The sequence below is a fragment of the Labrus bergylta genome, chromosome 13 (genome assembly GCF_963930695.1).
Source record: "Labrus bergylta chromosome 13, fLabBer1.1, whole genome shotgun sequence".
Classification (NCBI taxonomy): Eukaryota; Metazoa; Chordata; class Actinopteri; order Labriformes; family Labridae; genus Labrus; species Labrus bergylta.
Window position 1 is genome coordinate 8020197 of NC_089207.1, and position 22383 is coordinate 8042579.

Genomic DNA, 22383 nt, shown 5'->3' on the forward strand with positions numbered 1-22383 from the left:
CAAAATGGTCAACTTCTGAAAAATCGTCAATTGATTCTGAAAAAATATTGATTGATAAGTAAGCATCACTTGTTTGCAGGTTTTTTTTTAATTCAATCTTAATAGTAATCATTTATAATAATTCCTGATTTGGTGTAAATGTTTATTATTGATGTGAAAACATTTATAATGATGGTGAATATTTCCAGTTGAATCAAATGTATAATATGGCTACCAGAGTGTTGTGGGGAAGTAAAGAGTAACCTAAGTACAAGTAATTAAAATATGTTAATGCAGTAGTCCTTACTTAAGTAGGCTACATGTACTTTTTGAATGTAAAACTGAACTTTGAAAACAGCCTCCAGAGAGCGTAATATGTATTAATACTCACTGAAAACATTGATGAAAATTGCAACAACAAAAAAAAAAGAGAGGACAGACTGCCAAATAAAATCATGTTTCATTTTCCACTGGCCTGTTTCTCTCAGTCCTTTCTCCACTAGTGAGGCAACAGCGCCCTCTTCTGGCTAAAGGAGGTATTAAAATCTTACAGCACCTGGTATTCCCAGGCGGTCTCCCATCCAAGTACTAACCAGGCCCGACCCTGCTTAGCTTCCGAGATCGGACGAGATCGGGCGTGTTCAGGGTGGTATGGCCGTAAGCGAATGAACAGGTTGTTAAAGGGTTATTTATACATACTTAGGTTTAAAGTAACACCTCGCCAAAATTAGAGCAAGTGACTATGACCTAGTTGATTTTATTACTTTTCTACACAAACGTGTGGGCCTATGGATAGACTTACACTTAATCTTACTAGATTCAGCAATACTTTGACGCTGGGAGTTAACTAAAGACTTGCAGCTTGTTTTTAAGACTTGTTTCACGACTTGCGGGCAAACTGAACGTTCAAACGTCTGATAAACACATTGAACAAACCGATTCCGTGAAGATTAACTTCCCTCTTTCAAAACTGGCCTGGTTAGTACTTGGATGGGAGACCGCCTGGGAATCCCAGGTGCTGTAAGCTTTTAATACCTGCTTCAGCCAGCAGGGGGCGCTGTAACCTCCTGCTATGCACTGCAGTTCTTTTTTTATTTGTCTATCATTGCTTCTACTTTCCTACAAAGTAGCTTACACTGAATTTTGATTGGGGATCATCTATAGCATATATAGGGACTGATTGTAATAATTATGAATTTTCATATAATTAGTAAGTGTTCCTTTGTGATTCCTAATGGAGGATTGTTTTTTTTAATGATTAGTTACAATGGAGAATGTGAGGGGATCAAATATGTATGCCCCACAGGGTTATGATTTCTACATGAAACATTGCAATGGCTGATTTATTCATTTGTCATTCAAGATTACCTCAAAACAAGTAAGTGGTGATAAAAACATAATTTCGAGTTGTCCCTTATATCTTAATCAATCACTGCTTAGGCTACTATAATAATCCTAAATCTTGTGTGCCTTAATGCAACATTTAAACTTATTTCTGCTGTTCACTGTTCACAAGTTTGCAGTATTGAAAACCTTAATAAATCCACAGTAAAAGTGACGATGCAAAATGGTCAACTTCTGAAAAATCGTCAATTGATTCTGAAAAAATATTGATTGATAAGTAAGCATCACTTGTTTGCAGGTTTTTTTTAAATTCAATCTTAATAGTAATCATTTATAATAATTCCTGATTTGGTGTAAATGTTTATTATTGATGTGAAAACATTTATAATGATGGTGAATATTTCCAGTTGAATCAAATGTATAATATGGCTACCAGAGTGTTGTGGGGAAGTAAAGAGTAACCTAAGTACAAGTAATTAAAATATGTTAATGCAGTAGTCCTTACTTAAGTAGGCTACATGTACTTTTTGAATGTAAAACTGAACTTTGAAAACAGCCTCCAGAGAGCGTAATATGTATTAATACTCACTGAAAACATTGATGAAAATTGCAACAACAAAAAAAAAAGAGAGGACAGACTGCCAAATAAAATCATGTTTCATTTTCCACTGGCCTGTTTCTCTCAGTCCTTTCTCCACTAGTGAGGCAACAGCGCCCTCTTCTGGCTAAAGGAGGTATTAAAAGCTTACAGCACCTGGTATTCCCAGGCGGTCTCCCATCCAAGTACTAACCAGGCCCGACCCTGCTTAGCTTCCGAGATCGGACGAGATCGGGTGTGTTCAGGGTGGTATGGCCGTAAGCGAATGAACAGGTTGTTAAAGGGTTATTTATACATACTTAGGTTTAAAGTAACACCTCGCCAAAATTAGAGCAAGTGACTATGACCTAGTTGATTTTATTACTTTTCTACTCAAACGTGTGGGCCTATGGATAGACTTACACTTAATCTTACTAGATTCAGCAATACTTTGACGCTGGGAGTTAACTAAAGACTTGCAGCTTGTTTTTAAGACTTGTTTCACGACTTGCGGGCAAACTGAACGTTCAAACGTCTGATAAACACATTGAACAAACCGATTCCGTGAAGATTAACTTCCCTCTTTCAAAACTGGCCTGGTTAGTACTTGGATGGGAGACCGCCTGGGAATCCCAGGTGCTGTAAGCTTTTAATACCTGCTTCAGCCAGCAGGGGGCGCTGTAACCTCCTGCTATGCACTGCAGTTCTTTTTTTATTTGTCTATCATTGCTTCTACTTTCCTACAAAGTAGCTTACACTGAATTTTGATTGGGGATCATCTATAGCATATATAGGGACTGATTGTAATAATTATGAATTTTCATATAATTAGTAAGTGTTCCTTTGTGATTCCTAATGGAGGATTGTTTTTTTTAATGATTAGTTACAATGGAGAATGTGAGGGGATCAAATATGTATGCCCCACAGGGTTATGATTTCTACATGAAACATTGCAATGGCTGATTTATTCATTTGTCATTCAAGATTACCTCAAAACAAGTAAGTGGTGATAAAAACATAATTTCGAGTTGTCCCTTATATCTTAATCAATCACTGCTTAGGCTACTATAATAATCCTAAATCTTGTGTGCCTTAATGCAACATTTAAACTTGTTTCTGCTGTTCACTGTTCACAAGTTTGCAGTATTGAAAACCTTAATAAATCCACAGTAAAAGTGACGATGCAAAATGGTCAACTTCTGAAAAATCGTCAATTGATTCTGAAAAAATATTGATTGATAAGTAAGCATCACTTGTTTGCAGGTTTTTTTTAAATTCAATCTTAATAGTAATCATTTATAATAATTCCTGATTTGGTGTAAATGTTTATTATTGATGTGAAAACATTTATAATGATGGTGAATATTTCCAGTTGAATCAAATGTATAATATGGCTACCAGAGTGTTGTGGGGAAGTAAAGAGTAACCTAAGTACAAGTAATTAAAATATGTTAATGCAGTAGTCCTTACTTAAGTAGGCTACATGTACTTTTTGAATGTAAAACTGAACTTTGAAAACAGCCTCCAGAGAGCGTAATATGTATTAATACTCACTGAAAACATTGATGAAAATTGCAACAACAAAAAAAAAAGAGAGGACAGACTGCCAAATAAAATCATGTTTCATTTTCCACTGGCCTGTTTCTCTCAGTCCTTTCTCCACTAGTGAGGCAACAGCGCCCTCTTCTGGCTAAAGGAGGTATTAAAAGCTTACAGCACCTGGTATTCCCAGGCGGTCTCCCATCCAAGTACTAACCAGGCCCGACCCTGCTTAGCTTCCGAGATCGGACGAGATCGGGCGTGTTCAGGGTGGTATGGCCGTAAGCGAATGAACAGGTTGTTAAAGGGTTATTTATACATACTTAGGTTTAAAGTAACACCTCGCCAAAATTAGAGCAAGTGACTATGACCTAGTTGATTTTATTACTTTTCTACACAAACGTGTGGGCCTATGGATAGACTTACACTTAATCTTACTAGATTCAGCAATACTTTGACGCTGGGAGTTAACTAAAGACTTGCAGCTTGTTTTTAAGACTTGTTTCACGACTTGCGGGCAAACTGAACGTTCAAACGTCTGATAAACACATTGAACAAACCGATTCCGTGAAGATTAACTTCCCTCTTTCAAAACTGGCCTGGTTAGTACTTGGATGGGAGACCGCCTGGGAATCCCAGGTGCTGTAAGCTTTTAATACCTGCTTCAGCCAGCAGGGGGCGCTGTAACCTCCTGCTATGCACTGCAGTTCTTTTTTTATTTGTCTATCATTGCTTCTACTTTCCTACAAAGTAGCTTACACTGAATTTTGATTGGGGATCATCTATAGCATATATAGGGACTGATTGTAATAATTATGAATTTTCATATAATTAGTAAGTGTTCCTTTGTGATTCCTAATGGAGGATTGTTTTTTTTAATGATTAGTTACAATGGAGAATGTGAGGGGATCAAATATGTATGCCCCACAGGGTTATGATTTCTACATGAAACATTGCAATGGCTGATTTATTCATTTGTCATTCAAGATTACCTCAAAACAAGTAAGTGGTGATAAAAACATAATTTCGAGTTGTCCCTTATATCTTAATCAATCACTGCTTAGGCTACTATAATAATCCTAAATCTTGTGTGCCTTAATGCAACATTTAAACTTATTTCTGCTGTTCACTGTTCACAAGTTTGCAGTATTGAAAACCTTAATAAATCCACAGTAAAAGTGACGATGCAAAATGGTCAACTTCTGAAAAATCGTCAATTGATTCTGAAAAAATATTGATTGATAAGTAAGCATCACTTGTTTGCAGGTTTTTTTTAAATTCAATCTTAATAGTAATCATTTATAATAATTCCTGATTTGGTGTAAATGTTTATTATTGATGTGAAAACATTTATAATGATGGTGAATATTTCCAGTTGAATCAAATGTATAATATGGCTACCAGAGTGTTGTGGGGAAGTAAAGAGTAACCTAAGTACAAGTAATTAAAATATGTTAATGCAGTAGTCCTTACTTAAGTAGGCTACATGTACTTTTTGAATGTAAAACTGAACTTTGAAAACAGCCTCCAGAGAGCGTAATATGTATTAATACTCACTGAAAACATTGATGAAAATTGCAACAACAAAAAAAAAAGAGAGGACAGACTGCCAAATAAAATCATGTTTCATTTTCCACTGGCCTGTTTCTCTCAGTCCTTTCTCCACTAGTGAGGCAACAGCGCCCTCTTCTGGCTAAAGGAGGTATTAAAAGCTTACAGCACCTGGTATTCCCAGGCGGTCTCCCATCCAAGTACTAACCAGGCCCGACCCTGCTTAGCTTCCGAGATCGGACGAGATCGGGCGTGTTCAGGGTGGTATGGCCGTAAGCGAATGAACAGGTTGTTAAAGGGTTATTTATACATACTTAGGTTTAAAGTAACACCTCGCCAAAATTAGAGCAAGTGACTATGACCTAGTTGATTTTATTACTTTTCTACACAAACGTGTGGGCCTATGGATAGACTTACACTTAATCTTACTAGATTCAGCAATACTTTGACGCTGGGAGTTAACTAAAGACTTGCAGCTTGTTTTTAAGACTTGTTTCACGACTTGCGGGCAAACTGAACGTTCAAACGTCTGATAAACACATTGAACAAACCGATTCCGTGAAGATTAACTTCCCTCTTTCAAAACTGGCCTGGTTAGTACTTGGATGGGAGACCGCCTGGGAATCCCAGGTGCTGTAAGCTTTTAATACCTGCTTCAGCCAGCAGGGGGCGCTGTAACCTCCTGCTATGCACTGCAGTTCTTTTTTTATTTGTCTATCATTGCTTCTACTTTCCTACAAAGTAGCTTACACTGAATTTTGATTGGGGATCATCTATAGCATATATAGGGACTGATTGTAATAATTATGAATTTTCATATAATTAGTAAGTGTTCCTTTGTGATTCCTAATGGAGGATTGTTTTTTTTAATGATTAGTTACAATGGAGAATGTGAGGGGATCAAATATGTATGCCCCACAGGGTTATGATTTCTACATGAAACATTGCAATGGCTGATTTATTCATTTGTCATTCAAGATTACCTCAAAACAAGTAAGTGGTGATAAAAACATAATTTCGAGTTGTCCCTTATATCTTAATCAATCACTGCTTAGGCTACTATAATAATCCTAAATCTTGTGTGCCTTAATGCAACATTTAAACTTATTTCTGCTGTTCACTGTTCACAAGTTTGCAGTATTGAAAACCTTAATAAATCCACAGTAAAAGTGACGATGCAAAATGGTCAACTTCTGAAAAATCGTCAATTGATTCTGAAAAAATATTGATTGATAAGTAAGCATCACTTGTTTGCAGGTTTTTTTTAAATTCAATCTTAATAGTAATCATTTATAATAATTCCTGATTTGGTGTAAATGTTTATTATTGATGTGAAAACATTTATAATGATGGTGAATATTTCCAGTTGAATCAAATGTATAATATGGCTACCAGAGTGTTGTGGGGAAGTAAAGAGTAACCTAAGTACAAGTAATTAAAATATGTTAATGCAGTAGTCCTTACTTAAGTAGGCTACATGTACTTTTTGAATGTAAAACTGAACTTTGAAAACAGCCTCCAGAGAGCGTAATATGTATTAATACTCACTGAAAACATTGATGAAAATTGCAACAACAAAAAAAAAAGAGAGGACAGACTGCCAAATAAAATCATGTTTCATTTTCCACTGGCCTGTTTCTCTCAGTCCTTTCTCCACTAGTGAGGCAACAGCGCCCTCTTCTGGCTAAAGGAGGTATTAAAAGCTTACAGCACCTGGTATTCCCAGGCGGTCTCCCATCCAAGTACTAACCAGGCCCGACCCTGCTTAGCTTCTGAGATCGGACGAGATCGGGCGTGTTCAGGGTGGTATGGCCGTAAGCGAATGAACAGGTTGTTAAAGGGTTATTTATACATACTTAGGTTTAAAGTAACACCTCGCCAACATTAGAGCAAGTGACTATGACCTAGTTGATTTTATTACTTTTCTACTCAAACGTGTGGGCCTATGGATAGACTTACACTTAATCTTACTAGATTCAGCAATACTTTGACGCTGGGAGTTAACTAAAGACTTGCAGCTTGTTTTTAAGACTTGTTTCACGACTTGCGGGCAAACTGAACGTTCAAACGTCTGATAAACACATTGAACAAACCGATTCCGTGAAGATTAACTTCCCTCTTTCAAAACTGGCCTGGTTAGTACTTGGATGGGAGACCGCCTGGGAATCCCAGGTGCTGTAAGCTTTTAATACCTGCTTCAGCCAGCAGGGGGCGCTGTAACCTCCTGCTATGCACTGCAGTTCTTTTTTTATTTGTCTATCATTGCTTCTACTTTCCTACAAAGTAGCTTACACTGAATTTTGATTGGGGATCATCTATAGCATATATAGGGACTGATTGTAATAATTATGAATTTTCATATAATTAGTAAGTGTTCCTTTGTGATTCCTAATGGAGGATTGTTTTTTTTAATGATTAGTTACAATGGAGAATGTGAGGGGATCAAATATGTATGCCCCACAGGGTTATGATTTCTACATGAAACATTGCAATGGCTGATTTATTCATTTGTCATTCAAGATTACCTCAAAACAAGTAAGTGGTGATAAAAACATAATTTCGAGTTGTCCCTTATATCTTAATCAATCACTGCTTAGGCTACTATAATAATCCTAAATCTTGTGTGCCTTAATGCAACATTTAAACTTGTTTCTGCTGTTCACTGTTCACAAGTTTGCAGTATTGAAAACCTTAATAAATCCACAGTAAAAGTGACGATGCAAAATGGTCAACTTCTGAAAAATCGTCAATTGATTCTGAAAAAATATTGATTGATAAGTAAGCATCACTTGTTTGCAGGTTTTTTTTTAATTCAATCTTAATAGTAATCATTTATAATAATTCCTGATTTGGTGTAAATGTTTATTATTGATGTGAAAACATTTATAATGATGGTGAATATTTCCAGTTGAATCAAATGTATAATATGGCTACCAGAGTGTTGTGGGGAAGTAAAGAGTAACCTAAGTACAAGTAATTAAAATATGTTAATGCAGTAGTCCTTACTTAAGTAGGCTACATGTACTTTTTGAATGTAAAACTGAACTTTGAAAACAGCCTCCAGAGAGCGTAATATGTATTAATACTCACTGAAAACATTGATGAAAATTGCAACAACAAAAAAAAAAGAGAGGACAGACTGCCAAATAAAATCATGTTTCATTTTCCACTGGCCTGTTTCTCTCAGTCCTTTCTCCACTAGTGAGGCAACAGCGCCCTCTTCTGGCTAAAGGAGGTATTAAAATCTTACAGCACCTGGTATTCCCAGGCGGTCTCCCATCCAAGTACTAACCAGGCCCGACCCTGCTTAGCTTCCGAGATCGGACGAGATCGGGCGTGTTCAGGGTGGTATGGCCGTAAGCGAATGAACAGGTTGTTAAAGGGTTATTTATACATACTTAGGTTTAAAGTAACACCTCGCCAAAATTAGAGCAAGTGACTATGACCTAGTTGATTTTATTACTTTTCTACACAAACGTGTGGGCCTATGGATAGACTTACACTTAATCTTACTAGATTCAGCAATACTTTGACGCTGGGAGTTAACTAAAGACTTGCAGCTTGTTTTTAAGACTTGTTTCACGACTTGCGGGCAAACTGAACGTTCAAACGTCTGATAAACACATTGAACAAACCGATTCCGTGAAGATTAACTTCCCTCTTTCAAAACTGGCCTGGTTAGTACTTGGATGGGAGACCGCCTGGGAATCCCAGGTGCTGTAAGCTTTTAATACCTGCTTCAGCCAGCAGGGGGCGCTGTAACCTCCTGCTATGCACTGCAGTTCTTTTTTTATTTGTCTATCATTGCTTCTACTTTCCTACAAAGTAGCTTACACTGAATTTTGATTGGGGATCATCTATAGCATATATAGGGACTGATTGTAATAATTATGAATTTTCATATAATTAGTAAGTGTTCCTTTGTGATTCCTAATGGAGGATTGTTTTTTTTAATGATTAGTTACAATGGAGAATGTGAGGGGATCAAATATGTATGCCCCACAGGGTTATGATTTCTACATGAAACATTGCAATGGCTGATTTATTCATTTGTCATTCAAGATTACCTCAAAACAAGTAAGTGGTGATAAAAACATAATTTCGAGTTGTCCCTTATATCTTAATCAATCACTGCTTAGGCTACTATAATAATCCTAAATCTTGTGTGCCTTAATGCAACATTTAAACTTATTTCTGCTGTTCACTGTTCACAAGTTTGCAGTATTGAAAACCTTAATAAATCCACAGTAAAAGTGACGATGCAAAATGGTCAACTTCTGAAAAATCGTCAATTGATTCTGAAAAAATATTGATTGATAAGTAAGCATCACTTGTTTGCAGGTTTTTTTTAAATTCAATCTTAATAGTAATCATTTATAATAATTCCTGATTTGGTGTAAATGTTTATTATTGATGTGAAAACATTTATAATGATGGTGAATATTTCCAGTTGAATCAAATGTATAATATGGCTACCAGAGTGTTGTGGGGAAGTAAAGAGTAACCTAAGTACAAGTAATTAAAATATGTTAATGCAGTAGTCCTTACTTAAGTAGGCTACATGTACTTTTTGAATGTAAAACTGAACTTTGAAAACAGCCTCCAGAGAGCGTAATATGTATTAATACTCACTGAAAACATTGATGAAAATTGCAACAACAAAAAAAAAAGAGAGGACAGACTGCCAAATAAAATCATGTTTCATTTTCCACTGGCCTGTTTCTCTCAGTCCTTTCTCCACTAGTGAGGCAACAGCGCCCTCTTCTGGCTAAAGGAGGTATTAAAAGCTTACAGCACCTGGTATTCCCAGGCGGTCTCCCATCCAAGTACTAACCAGGCCCGACCCTGCTTAGCTTCCGAGATCGGACGAGATCGGGCGTGTTCAGGGTGGTATGGCCGTAAGCGAATGAACAGGTTGTTAAAGGGTTATTTATACATACTTAGGTTTAAAGTAACACCTCGCCAAAATTAGAGCAAGTGACTATGACCTAGTTGATTTTATTACTTTTCTACTCAAACGTGTGGGCCTATGGATAGACTTACACTTAATCTTACTAGATTCAGCAATACTTTGACGCTGGGAGTTAACTAAAGACTTGCAGCTTGTTTTTAAGACTTGTTTCACGACTTGCGGGCAAACTGAACGTTCAAACGTCTGATAAACACATTGAACAAACCGATTCCGTGAAGATTAACTTCCCTCTTTCAAAACTGGCCTGGTTAGTACTTGGATGGGAGACCGCCTGGGAATCCCAGGTGCTGTAAGCTTTTAATACCTGCTTCAGCCAGCAGGGGGCGCTGTAACCTCCTGCTATGCACTGCAGTTCTTTTTTTATTTGTCTATCATTGCTTCTACTTTCCTACAAAGTAGCTTACACTGAATTTTGATTGGGGATCATCTATAGCATATATAGGGACTGATTGTAATAATTATGAATTTTCATATAATTAGTAAGTGTTCCTTTGTGATTCCTAATGGAGGATTGTTTTTTTTAATGATTAGTTACAATGGAGAATGTGAGGGGATCAAATATGTATGCCCCACAGGGTTATGATTTCTACATGAAACATTGCAATGGCTGATTTATTCATTTGTCATTCAAGATTACCTCAAAACAAGTAAGTGGTGATAAAAACATAATTTCGAGTTGTCCCTTATATCTTAATCAATCACTGCTTAGGCTACTATAATAATCCTAAATCTTGTGTGCCTTAATGCAACATTTAAACTTGTTTCTGCTGTTCACTGTTCACAAGTTTGCAGTATTGAAAACCTTAATAAATCCACAGTAAAAGTGACGATGCAAAATGGTCAACTTCTGAAAAATCGTCAATTGATTCTGAAAAAATATTGATTGATAAGTAAGCATCACTTGTTTGCAGGTTTTTTTTAAATTCAATCTTAATAGTAATCATTTATAATAATTCCTGATTTGGTGTAAATGTTTATTATTGATGTGAAAACATTTATAATGATGGTGAATATTTCCAGTTGAATCAAATGTATAATATGGCTACCAGAGTGTTGTGGGGAAGTAAAGAGTAACCTAAGTACAAGTAATTAAAATATGTTAATGCAGTAGTCCTTACTTAAGTAGGCTACATGTACTTTTTGAATGTAAAACTGAACTTTGAAAACAGCCTCCAGAGAGCGTAATATGTATTAATACTCACTGAAAACATTGATGAAAATTGCAACAACAAAAAAAAAAGAGAGGACAGACTGCCAAATAAAATCATGTTTCATTTTCCACTGGCCTGTTTCTCTCAGTCCTTTCTCCACTAGTGAGGCAACAGCGCCCTCTTCTGGCTAAAGGAGGTATTAAAAGCTTACAGCACCTGGTATTCCCAGGCGGTCTCCCATCCAAGTACTAACCAGGCCCGACCCTGCTTAGCTTCCGAGATCGGACGAGATCGGGCGTGTTCAGGGTGGTATGGCCGTAAGCGAATGAACAGGTTGTTAAAGGGTTATTTATACATACTTAGGTTTAAAGTAACACCTCGCCAAAATTAGAGCAAGTGACTATGACCTAGTTGATTTTATTACTTTTCTACACAAACGTGTGGGCCTATGGATAGACTTACACTTAATCTTACTAGATTCAGCAATACTTTGACGCTGGGAGTTAACTAAAGACTTGCAGCTTGTTTTTAAGACTTGTTTCACGACTTGCGGGCAAACTGAACGTTCAAACGTCTGATAAACACATTGAACAAACCGATTCCGTGAAGATTAACTTCCCTCTTTCAAAACTGGCCTGGTTAGTACTTGGATGGGAGACCGCCTGGGAATCCCAGGTGCTGTAAGCTTTTAATACCTGCTTCAGCCAGCAGGGGGCGCTGTAACCTCCTGCTATGCACTGCAGTTCTTTTTTTATTTGTCTATCATTGCTTCTACTTTCCTACAAAGTAGCTTACACTGAATTTTGATTGGGGATCATCTATAGCATATATAGGGACTGATTGTAATAATTATGAATTTTCATATAATTAGTAAGTGTTCCTTTGTGATTCCTAATGGAGGATTGTTTTTTTTAATGATTAGTTACAATGGAGAATGTGAGGGGATCAAATATGTATGCCCCACAGGGTTATGATTTCTACATGAAACATTGCAATGGCTGATTTATTCATTTGTCATTCAAGATTACCTCAAAACAAGTAAGTGGTGATAAAAACATAATTTCGAGTTGTCCCTTATATCTTAATCAATCACTGCTTAGGCTACTATAATAATCCTAAATCTTGTGTGCCTTAATGCAACATTTAAACTTATTTCTGCTGTTCACTGTTCACAAGTTTGCAGTATTGAAAACCTTAATAAATCCACAGTAAAAGTGACGATGCAAAATGGTCAACTTCTGAAAAATCGTCAATTGATTCTGAAAAAATATTGATTGATAAGTAAGCATCACTTGTTTGCAGGTTTTTTTTAAATTCAATCTTAATAGTAATCATTTATAATAATTCCTGATTTGGTGTAAATGTTTATTATTGATGTGAAAACATTTATAATGATGGTGAATATTTCCAGTTGAATCAAATGTATAATATGGCTACCAGAGTGTTGTGGGGAAGTAAAGAGTAACCTAAGTACAAGTAATTAAAATATGTTAATGCAGTAGTCCTTACTTAAGTAGGCTACATGTACTTTTTGAATGTAAAACTGAACTTTGAAAACAGCCTCCAGAGAGCGTAATATGTATTAATACTCACTGAAAACATTGATGAAAATTGCAACAACAAAAAAAAAAGAGAGGACAGACTGCCAAATAAAATCATGTTTCATTTTCCACTGGCCTGTTTCTCTCAGTCCTTTCTCCACTAGTGAGGCAACAGCGCCCTCTTCTGGCTAAAGGAGGTATTAAAAGCTTACAGCACCTGGTATTCCCAGGCGGTCTCCCATCCAAGTACTAACCAGGCCCGACCCTGCTTAGCTTCCGAGATCGGACGAGATCGGGCGTGTTCAGGGTGGTATGGCCGTAAGCGAATGAACAGGTTGTTAAAGGGTTATTTATACATACTTAGGTTTAAAGTAACACCTCGCCAAAATTAGAGCAAGTGACTATGACCTAGTTGATTTTATTACTTTTCTACACAAACGTGTGGGCCTATGGATAGACTTACACTTAATCTTACTAGATTCAGCAATACTTTGACGCTGGGAGTTAACTAAAGACTTGCAGCTTGTTTTTAAGACTTGTTTCACGACTTGCGGGCAAACTGAACGTTCAAACGTCTGATAAACACATTGAACAAACCGATTCCGTGAAGATTAACTTCCCTCTTTCAAAACTGGCCTGGTTAGTACTTGGATGGGAGACCGCCTGGGAATCCCAGGTGCTGTAAGCTTTTAATACCTGCTTCAGCCAGCAGGGGGCGCTGTAACCTCCTGCTATGCACTGCAGTTCTTTTTTTATTTGTCTATCATTGCTTCTACTTTCCTACAAAGTAGCTTACACTGAATTTTGATTGGGGATCATCTATAGCATATATAGGGACTGATTGTAATAATTATGAATTTTCATATAATTAGTAAGTGTTCCTTTGTGATTCCTAATGGAGGATTGTTTTTTTTAATGATTAGTTACAATGGAGAATGTGAGGGGATCAAATATGTATGCCCCACAGGGTTATGATTTCTACATGAAACATTGCAATGGCTGATTTATTCATTTGTCATTCAAGATTACCTCAAAACAAGTAAGTGGTGATAAAAACATAATTTCGAGTTGTCCCTTATATCTTAATCAATCACTGCTTAGGCTACTATAATAATCCTAAATCTTGTGTGCCTTAATGCAACATTTAAACTTATTTCTGCTGTTCACTGTTCACAAGTTTGCAGTATTGAAAACCTTAATAAATCCACAGTAAAAGTGACGATGCAAAATGGTCAACTTCTGAAAAATCGTCAATTGATTCTGAAAAAATATTGATTGATAAGTAAGCATCACTTGTTTGCAGGTTTTTTTTAAATTCAATCTTAATAGTAATCATTTATAATAATTCCTGATTTGGTGTAAATGTTTATTATTGATGTGAAAACATTTATAATGATGGTGAATATTTCCAGTTGAATCAAATGTATAATATGGCTACCAGAGTGTTGTGGGGAAGTAAAGAGTAACCTAAGTACAAGTAATTAAAATATGTTAATGCAGTAGTCCTTACTTAAGTAGGCTACATGTACTTTTTGAATGTAAAACTGAACTTTGAAAACAGCCTCCAGAGAGCGTAATATGTATTAATACTCACTGAAAACATTGATGAAAATTGCAACAACAAAAAAAAAAGAGAGGACAGACTGCCAAATAAAATCATGTTTCATTTTCCACTGGCCTGTTTCTCTCAGTCCTTTCTCCACTAGTGAGGCAACAGCGCCCTCTTCTGGCTAAAGGAGGTATTAAAAGCTTACAGCACCTGGTATTCCCAGGCGGTCTCCCATCCAAGTACTAACCAGGCCCGACCCTGCTTAGCTTCTGAGATCGGACGAGATCGGGCGTGTTCAGGGTGGTATGGCCGTAAGCGAATGAACAGGTTGTTAAAGGGTTATTTATACATACTTAGGTTTAAAGTAACACCTCGCCAACATTAGAGCAAGTGACTATGACCTAGTTGATTTTATTACTTTTCTACTCAAACGTGTGGGCCTATGGATAGACTTACACTTAATCTTACTAGATTCAGCAATACTTTGACGCTGGGAGTTAACTAAAGACTTGCAGCTTGTTTTTAAGACTTGTTTCACGACTTGCGGGCAAACTGAACGTTCAAACGTCTGATAAACACATTGAACAAACCGATTCCGTGAAGATTAACTTCCCTCTTTCAAAACTGGCCTGGTTAGTACTTGGATGGGAGACCGCCTGGGAATCCCAGGTGCTGTAAGCTTTTAATACCTGCTTCAGCCAGCAGGGGGCGCTGTAACCTCCTGCTATGCACTGCAGTTCTTTTTTTATTTGTCTATCATTGCTTCTACTTTCCTACAAAGTAGCTTACACTGAATTTTGATTGGGGATCATCTATAGCATATATAGGGACTGATTGTAATAATTATGAATTTTCATATAATTAGTAAGTGTTCCTTTGTGATTCCTAATGGAGGATTGTTTTTTTTAATGATTAGTTACAATGGAGAATGTGAGGGGATCAAATATGTATGCCCCACAGGGTTATGATTTCTACATGAAACATTGCAATGGCTGATTTATTCATTTGTCATTCAAGATTACCTCAAAACAAGTAAGTGGTGATAAAAACATAATTTCGAGTTGTCCCTTATATCTTAATCAATCACTGCTTAGGCTACTATAATAATCCTAAATCTTGTGTGCCTTAATGCAACATTTAAACTTATTTCTGCTGTTCACTGTTCACAAGTTTGCAGTATTGAAAACCTTAATAAATCCACAGTAAAAGTGACGATGCAAAATGGTCAACTTCTGAAAAATCGTCAATTGATTCTGAAAAAATATTGATTGATAAGTAAGCATCACTTGTTTGCAGGTTTTTTTTAAATTCAATCTTAATAGTAATCATTTATAATAATTCCTGATTTGGTGTAAATGTTTATTATTGATGTGAAAACATTTATAATGATGGTGAATATTTCCAGTTGAATCAAATGTATAATATGGCTACCAGAGTGTTGTGGGGAAGTAAAGAGTAACCTAAGTACAAGTAATTAAAATATGTTAATGCAGTAGTCCTTACGTAAGTAGGCTACATGTACTTTTTGAATGTAAAACTGAACTTTGAAAACAGCCTCCAGAGAGCGTAATATGTATTAATACTCACTGAAAACATTGATGAAAATTGCAACAACAAAAAAAAAAGAGAGGACAGACTGCCAAATAAAATCATGTTTCATTTTCCACTGGCCTGTTTCTCTCAGTCCTTTCTCCACTAGTGAGGCAACAGCGCCCTCTTCTGGATAAAGGAGGTATTAAAAGCTTACAGCACCTGGTATTCCCAGGCGGTCTCCCATCCAAGTACTAACCAGGCCCGACCCTGCTTAGCTTCCGAGATCGGACGAGATCGGGCGTGTTCAGGGTGGTATGGCCGTAAGCGAATGAACAGGTTGTTAAAGGGTTATTTATACATACTTAGGTTTAAAGTAACACCTCGCCAAAATTAGAGCAAGTGACTATGACCTAGTTGATTTTATTACTTTTCTACTCAAACGTGTGGGCCTATGGATAGACTTACACTTAATCTTACTAGATTCAGCAATACTTTGACGCTGGGAGTTAACTAAAGACTTGCAGCTTGTTTTTAAGACTTGTTTCACGACTTGCGGGCAAACTGAACGTTCAAACGTCTGATAAACACATTGAACAAACCGATTCCGTGAAGATTAACTTCCCTCTTTCAAAACTGGCCTGGTTAGTACTTGGATGGGAGACCGCCTGGGAATCCCAGGTGCTGTAAGCTTTTAATACCTGCTTCAGCCAGCAGGGGGCGCTGTAACCTCCTGCTATGCACTGCAGTTCTTTTTTTATTTGTCTATCATTGCTTCTACTTTCCTACAAAGTAGCTTACACTGAATTTTGATTGGGGATCATCTATAGCATATATAGGGACTGATTGTAATAATTATGAATTTTCATATAATTAGTAAGTGTTCCTTTGTGATTCCTAATGGAGGATTGTTTTTTTTAATGATTAGTTACAATGGAGAATGTGAGGGGATCAAATATGTATGCCCCACAGGGTTATGATTTCTACATGAAACATTGCAATGGCTGATTTATTCATTTGTCATTCAAGATTACCTTAAAACAAGTAAGTGGTGATAAAAACATAATTTCGAGTTGTCCCTTATATCTTAATCAATCACTGCTTAGGCTACTATAATAATCCTAAATCTTGTGTGCCTTAATGCAACATTTAAACTTATTTCTGCTGTTCACTGTTCACAAGTTTGCAGTATTGAAAACCTTAATAAATCCACAGTAAAAGTGACGATGCGAAATGGTCAACTTCTGAAAAATCGTCAATTGATTGATAAGTAAGCATCACTTGTTTGCAGGTTTTTTTTAAATTCAATCTTAATAGTAATCATTTATAATAATTCCTGATTTGGTGTAAATGTTTATTATTGATGTGAAAACATTTATAATGATGGTGAATATTTCCAGTTGAATCAAATGTATAATATGGCTACCAGAGTGTTGTGGGGAAGTAAAGAGTAACCTAAGTACAAGTAATTAAAATATGTTAATGCAGTAGTCCTTACTTAAGTAGGCTACATGTACTTTTTGAATGTAAAACTGAACTTTGAAAACAGCCTCCAGAGAGCGTAATATGTATTAATACTCACTGAAAACATTGATGAAAATTGCAACAACAAAAAAAAAAGAGAGGACAGACTGCCAAATAAAATCATGTTTCATTTTCCACTGGCCTGTTTCTCTCAGTCCTTTCTCCACTAGTGAGGCAACAGCGCCCTCTTCTGGCTAAAGGAGGTATTAAAAGCTTACAGCACCTGGTATTCCCAGGCGGTCTCCCATCCAAGTACTAACCAGGCCCGACCCTGCTTAGCTTCCGAGATCGGACGAGATCGGGCGTGTTCAGGGTGGTATGGCCGTAAGCGAATGAACAGGTTGTTAAAGGGTTATTTATACATACTTAGGTTTAAAGTAACACCTCGCCAAAATTAGAGCAAGTGACTATGACCTAGTTGATTTTATTACTTTTCTACTCAAACGTGTGGGCCTATGGATAGACTTACACTTAATCTTACTAGATTCAGCAATACTTTGACGCTGGGAGTTAACTAAAGACTTGCAGCTTGTTTTTAAGACTTGTTTCACGACTTGCGGGCAAACTGAACGTTCAAACGTCTGATAAACACATTGAACAAACCGATTCCGTGAAGATTAACTTCCCTCTTTCAAAACTGGCCTGGTTAGTACTTGGATGGGAGACCGCCTGGGAATCCCAGGTGCTGTAAGCTTTTAATACCTGCTTCAGCCAGCAGGGGGCGCTGTAACCTCCTGCTATGCACTGCAGTTCTTTTTTTATTTGTCTATCATTGCTTCTACTTTCCTACAAAGTAGCTTACACTGAATTTTGATTGGGGATCATCTATAGCATATATAGGGACTGATTGTAATAATTATGAATTTTCATATAATTAGTAAGTGTTCCTTTGTGATTCCTAATGGAGGATTGTTTTTTTTAATGATTAGTTACAATGGAGAATGTGAGGGGATCAAATATGTATGCCCCACAGGGTTATGATTTCTACATGAAACATTGCAATGGCTGATTTATTCATTTGTCATTCAAGATTACCTCAAAACAAGTAAGTGGTGATAAAAACATAATTTCGAGTTGTCCCTTATATCTTAATCAATCACTGCTTAGGCTACTATAATAATCCTAAATCTTGTGTGCCTTAATGCAACATTTAAACTTATTTCTGCTGTTCACTGTTCACAAGTTTGCAGTATTGAAAACCTTAATAAATCCACAGTAAAAGTGACGATGCAAAATGGTCAACTTCTGAAAAATCGTCAATTGATTCTGAAAAAATATTGATTGATAAGTAAGCATCACTTGTTTGCAGGTTTTTTTTAAATTCAATCTTAATAGTAATCATTTATAATAATTCCTGATTTGGTGTAAATGTTTATTATTGATGTGAAAACATTTATAATGATGGTGAATATTTCCAGTTGAATCAAATGTATAATATGGCTACCAGAGTGTTGTGGGGAAGTAAAGAGTAACCTAAGTACAAGTAATTAAAATATGTTAATGCAGTAGTCCTTACGTAAGTAGGCTACATGTACTTTTTGAATGTAAAACTGAACTTTGAAAACAGCCTCCAGAGAGCGTAATATGTATTAATACTCACTGAAAACATTGATGAAAATTGCAACAACAAAAAAAAAAGAGAGGACAGACTGCCAAATAAAATCATGTTTCATTTTCCACTGGCCTGTTTCTCTCAGTCCTTTCTCCACTAGTGAGGCAACAGCGCCCTCTTCTGGCTAAAGGAGGTATTAAAAGCTTACAGCACCTGGTATTCCCAGGCGGTCTCCCATCCAAGTACTAACCAGGCCCGACCCTGCTTAGCTTCCGAGATCGGACGAGATCGGGCGTGTTCAGGGTGGTATGGCCGTAAGCGAATGAACAGGTTGTTAAAGGGTTATTTATACATACTTAGGTTTAAAGTAACACCTCGCCAAAATTAGAGCAAGTGACTATGACCTAGTTGATTTTATTACTTTTCTACTCAAACGTGTGGGCCTATGGATAGACTTACACTTAATCTTACTAGATTCAGCAATACTTTGACGCTGGGAGTTAACTAAAGACTTGCAGCTTGTTTTTAAGACTTGTTTCACGACTTGCGGGCAAACTGAACGTTCAAACGTCTGATAAACACATTGAACAAACCGATTCCGTGAAGATTAACTTCCCTCTTTCAAAACTGGCCTGGTTAGTACTTGGATGGGAGACCGCCTGGGAATCCCAGGTGCTGTAAGCTTTTAATACCTGCTTCAGCCAGCAGGGGGCGCTGTAACCTCCTGCTATGCACTGCAGTTCTTTTTTTATTTGTCTATCATTGCTTCTACTTTCCTACAAAGTAGCTTACACTGAATTTTGATTGGGGATCATCTATAGCATATATAGGGACTGATTGTAATAATTATGAATTTTCATATAATTAGTAAGTGTTCCTTTGTGATTCCTAATGGAGGATTGTTTTTTTTAATGATTAGTTACAATGGAGAATGTGAGGGGATCAAATATGTATGCCCCACAGGGTTATGATTTCTACATGAAACATTGCAATGGCTGATTTATTCATTTGTCATTCAAGATTACCTCAAAACAAGTAAGTGGTGATAAAAACATAATTTCGAGTTGTCCCTTATATCTTAATCAATCACTGCTTAGGCTACTATAATAATCCTAAATCTTGTGTGCCTTAATGCAACATTTAAACTTATTTCTGCTGTTCACTGTTCACAAGTTTGCAGTATTGAAAACCTTAATAAATCCACAGTAAAAGTGACGATGCAAAATGGTCAACTTCTGAAAAATCGTCAATTGATTCTGAAAAAATATTGATTGATAAGTAAGCATCACTTGTTTGCAGGTTTTTTTTAAATTCAATCTTAATAGTAATCATTTATAATAATTCCTGATTTGGTGTAAATGTTTATTATTGATGTGAAAACATTTATAATGATGGTGAATATTTCCAGTTGAATCAAATGTATAATATGGCTACCAGAGTGTTGTGGGGAAGTAAAGAGTAACCTAAGTACAAGTAATTAAAATATGTTAATGCAGTAGTCCTTACGTAAGTAGGCTACATGTACTTTTTGAATGTAAAACTGAACTTTGAAAACAGCCTCCAGAGAGCGTAATATGTATTAATACTCACTGAAAACATTGATGAAAATTGCAACAACAAAAAAAAAAGAGAGGACAGACTGCCAAATAAAATCATGTTTCATTTTCCACTGGCCTGTTTCTCTCAGTCCTTTCTCCACTAGTGAGGCAACAGCGCCCTCTTCTGGATAAAGGAGGTATTAAAAGCTTACAGCACCTGGTATTCCCAGGCGGTCTCCCATCCAAGTACTAACCAGGCCCGACCCTGCTTAGCTTCCGAGATCGGACGAGATCGGGCGTGTTCAGGGTGGTATGGCCGTAAGCGAATGAACAGGTTGTTAAAGGGTTATTTATACATACTTAGGTTTAAAGTAACACCTCGCCAAAATTAGAGCAAGTGACTATGACCTAGTTGATTTTATTACTTTTCTACTCAAACGTGTGGGCCTATGGATAGACTTACACTTAATCTTACTAGATTCAGCAATACTTTGACGCTGGGAGTTAACTAAAGACTTGCAGCTTGTTTTTAAGACTTGTTTCACGACTTGCGGGCAAACTGAACGTTCAAACGTCTGATAAACACATTGAACAAACCGATTCCGTGAAGATTAACTTCCCTCTTTCAAAACTGGCCTGGTTAGTACTTGGATGGGAGACCGCCTGGGAATCCCAGGTGCTGTAAGCTTTTAATACCTGCTTCAGCCAGCAGGGGGCGCTGTAACCTCCTGCTATGCACTGCAGTTCTTTTTTTATTTGTCTATCATTGCTTCTACTTTCCTACAAAGTAGCTTACACTGAATTTTGATTGGGGATCATCTATAGCATATATAGGGACTGATTGTAATAATTATGAATTTTCATATAATTAGTAAGTGTTCCTTTGTGATTCCTAATGGAGGATTGTTTTTTTTAATGATTAGTTACAATGGAGAATGTGAGGGGATCAAATATGTATGCCCCACAGGGTTATGATTTCTACATGAAACATTGCAATGGCTGATTTATTCATTTGTCATTCAAGATTACCTCAAAACAAGTAAGTGGTGATAAAAACATAATTTCGAGTTGTCCCTTATATCTTAATCAATCACTGCTTAGGCTACTATAATAATCCTAAATCTTGTGTGCCTTAATGCAACATTTAAACTTATTTCTGCTGTTCACTGTTCACAAGTTTGCAGTATTGAAAACCTTAATAAATCCACAGTAAAAGTGACGATGCAAAATGGTCAACTTCTGAAAAATCGTCAATTGATTCTGAAAAAATATTGATTGATAAGTAAGCATCACTTGTTTGCAGGTTTTTTTTAAATTCAATCTTAATAGTAATCATTTATAATAATTCCTGATTTGGTGTAAATGTTTATTATTGATGTGAAAACATTTATAATGATGGTGAATATTTCCAGTTGAATCAAATGTATAATATGGCTACCAGAGTGTTGTGGGGAAGTAAAGAGTAACCTAAGTACAAGTAATTAAAATATGTTAATGCAGTAGTCCTTACGTAAGTAGGCTACATGTACTTTTTGAATGTAAAACTGAACTTTGAAAACAGCCTCCAGAGAGCGTAATATGTATTAATACTCACTGAAAACATTGATGAAAATTGCAACAACAAAAAAAAAAGAGAGGACAGACTGCCAAATAAAATCATGTTTCATTTTCCACTGGCCTGTTTCTCTCAGTCCTTTCTCCACTAGTGAGGCAACAGCGCCCTCTTCTGGATAAAGGAGGTATTAAAAGCTTACAGCACCTGGTATTCCCAGGCGGTCTCCCATCCAAGTACTAACCAGGCCCGACCCTGCTTAGCTTCCGAGATCGGACGAGATCGGGCGTGTTCAGGGTGGTATGGCCGTAAGCGAATGAACAGGTTGTTAAAGGGTTATTTATACATACTTAGGTTTAAAGTAACACCTCGCCAAAATTAGAGCAAGTGACTATGACCTAGTTGATTTTATTACTTTTCTACTCAAACGTGTGGGCCTATGGATAGACTTACACTTAATCTTACTAGATTCAGCAATACTTTG

The 22383-nt window shown here is 36.6% G+C and overlaps 15 non-coding genes across 15 annotated transcripts; all 15 read right to left on the bottom strand.

Annotated features, from left to right (window-relative positions):
- Positions 1 to 523: 523 nt before the first annotated feature.
- LOC136181596 (5S ribosomal RNA) lies at positions 524 to 642 on the bottom strand. Its single transcript, XR_010667943.1, has one exon. It is a non-coding gene; the product is annotated as a 5S ribosomal RNA (ribosomal RNA).
- A 1423-nt stretch (positions 643 to 2065) lies between these two features.
- LOC136181336 (5S ribosomal RNA) lies at positions 2066 to 2184 on the bottom strand. The gene has a single exon (XR_010667685.1). It is a non-coding gene; the product is annotated as a 5S ribosomal RNA (ribosomal RNA).
- A 1423-nt stretch (positions 2185 to 3607) lies between these two features.
- On the bottom strand, positions 3608 to 3726 carry LOC136182164 (5S ribosomal RNA). The gene has a single exon (XR_010668482.1). It is a non-coding gene; the product is annotated as a 5S ribosomal RNA (ribosomal RNA).
- A 1423-nt stretch (positions 3727 to 5149) lies between these two features.
- On the bottom strand, positions 5150 to 5268 carry LOC136182165 (5S ribosomal RNA). Its single transcript, XR_010668483.1, has one exon. It is a non-coding gene; the product is annotated as a 5S ribosomal RNA (ribosomal RNA).
- A 1423-nt stretch (positions 5269 to 6691) lies between these two features.
- On the bottom strand, positions 6692 to 6810 carry LOC136181656 (5S ribosomal RNA). Its single transcript, XR_010668003.1, has one exon. It is a non-coding gene; the product is annotated as a 5S ribosomal RNA (ribosomal RNA).
- A 1423-nt stretch (positions 6811 to 8233) lies between these two features.
- On the bottom strand, positions 8234 to 8352 carry LOC136181597 (5S ribosomal RNA). Its single transcript, XR_010667944.1, has one exon. It is a non-coding gene; the product is annotated as a 5S ribosomal RNA (ribosomal RNA).
- A 1423-nt stretch (positions 8353 to 9775) lies between these two features.
- On the bottom strand, positions 9776 to 9894 carry LOC136182166 (5S ribosomal RNA). Its single transcript, XR_010668484.1, has one exon. It is a non-coding gene; the product is annotated as a 5S ribosomal RNA (ribosomal RNA).
- A 1423-nt stretch (positions 9895 to 11317) lies between these two features.
- LOC136182167 (5S ribosomal RNA) lies at positions 11318 to 11436 on the bottom strand. Its single transcript, XR_010668485.1, has one exon. It is a non-coding gene; the product is annotated as a 5S ribosomal RNA (ribosomal RNA).
- A 1423-nt stretch (positions 11437 to 12859) lies between these two features.
- LOC136182168 (5S ribosomal RNA) lies at positions 12860 to 12978 on the bottom strand. Its single transcript, XR_010668486.1, has one exon. It is a non-coding gene; the product is annotated as a 5S ribosomal RNA (ribosomal RNA).
- A 1423-nt stretch (positions 12979 to 14401) lies between these two features.
- On the bottom strand, positions 14402 to 14520 carry LOC136181657 (5S ribosomal RNA). The gene has a single exon (XR_010668004.1). It is a non-coding gene; the product is annotated as a 5S ribosomal RNA (ribosomal RNA).
- A 1423-nt stretch (positions 14521 to 15943) lies between these two features.
- Positions 15944 to 16062, bottom strand: LOC136182169 (5S ribosomal RNA). Its single transcript, XR_010668487.1, has one exon. It is a non-coding gene; the product is annotated as a 5S ribosomal RNA (ribosomal RNA).
- A 1406-nt stretch (positions 16063 to 17468) lies between these two features.
- On the bottom strand, positions 17469 to 17587 carry LOC136182171 (5S ribosomal RNA). The gene has a single exon (XR_010668489.1). It is a non-coding gene; the product is annotated as a 5S ribosomal RNA (ribosomal RNA).
- A 1423-nt stretch (positions 17588 to 19010) lies between these two features.
- On the bottom strand, positions 19011 to 19129 carry LOC136182172 (5S ribosomal RNA). The gene has a single exon (XR_010668490.1). It is a non-coding gene; the product is annotated as a 5S ribosomal RNA (ribosomal RNA).
- A 1423-nt stretch (positions 19130 to 20552) lies between these two features.
- LOC136182173 (5S ribosomal RNA) lies at positions 20553 to 20671 on the bottom strand. Its single transcript, XR_010668491.1, has one exon. It is a non-coding gene; the product is annotated as a 5S ribosomal RNA (ribosomal RNA).
- A 1423-nt stretch (positions 20672 to 22094) lies between these two features.
- Positions 22095 to 22213, bottom strand: LOC136182174 (5S ribosomal RNA). Its single transcript, XR_010668492.1, has one exon. It is a non-coding gene; the product is annotated as a 5S ribosomal RNA (ribosomal RNA).
- Between the last annotated feature and the right edge of the window lie 170 nt (positions 22214 to 22383).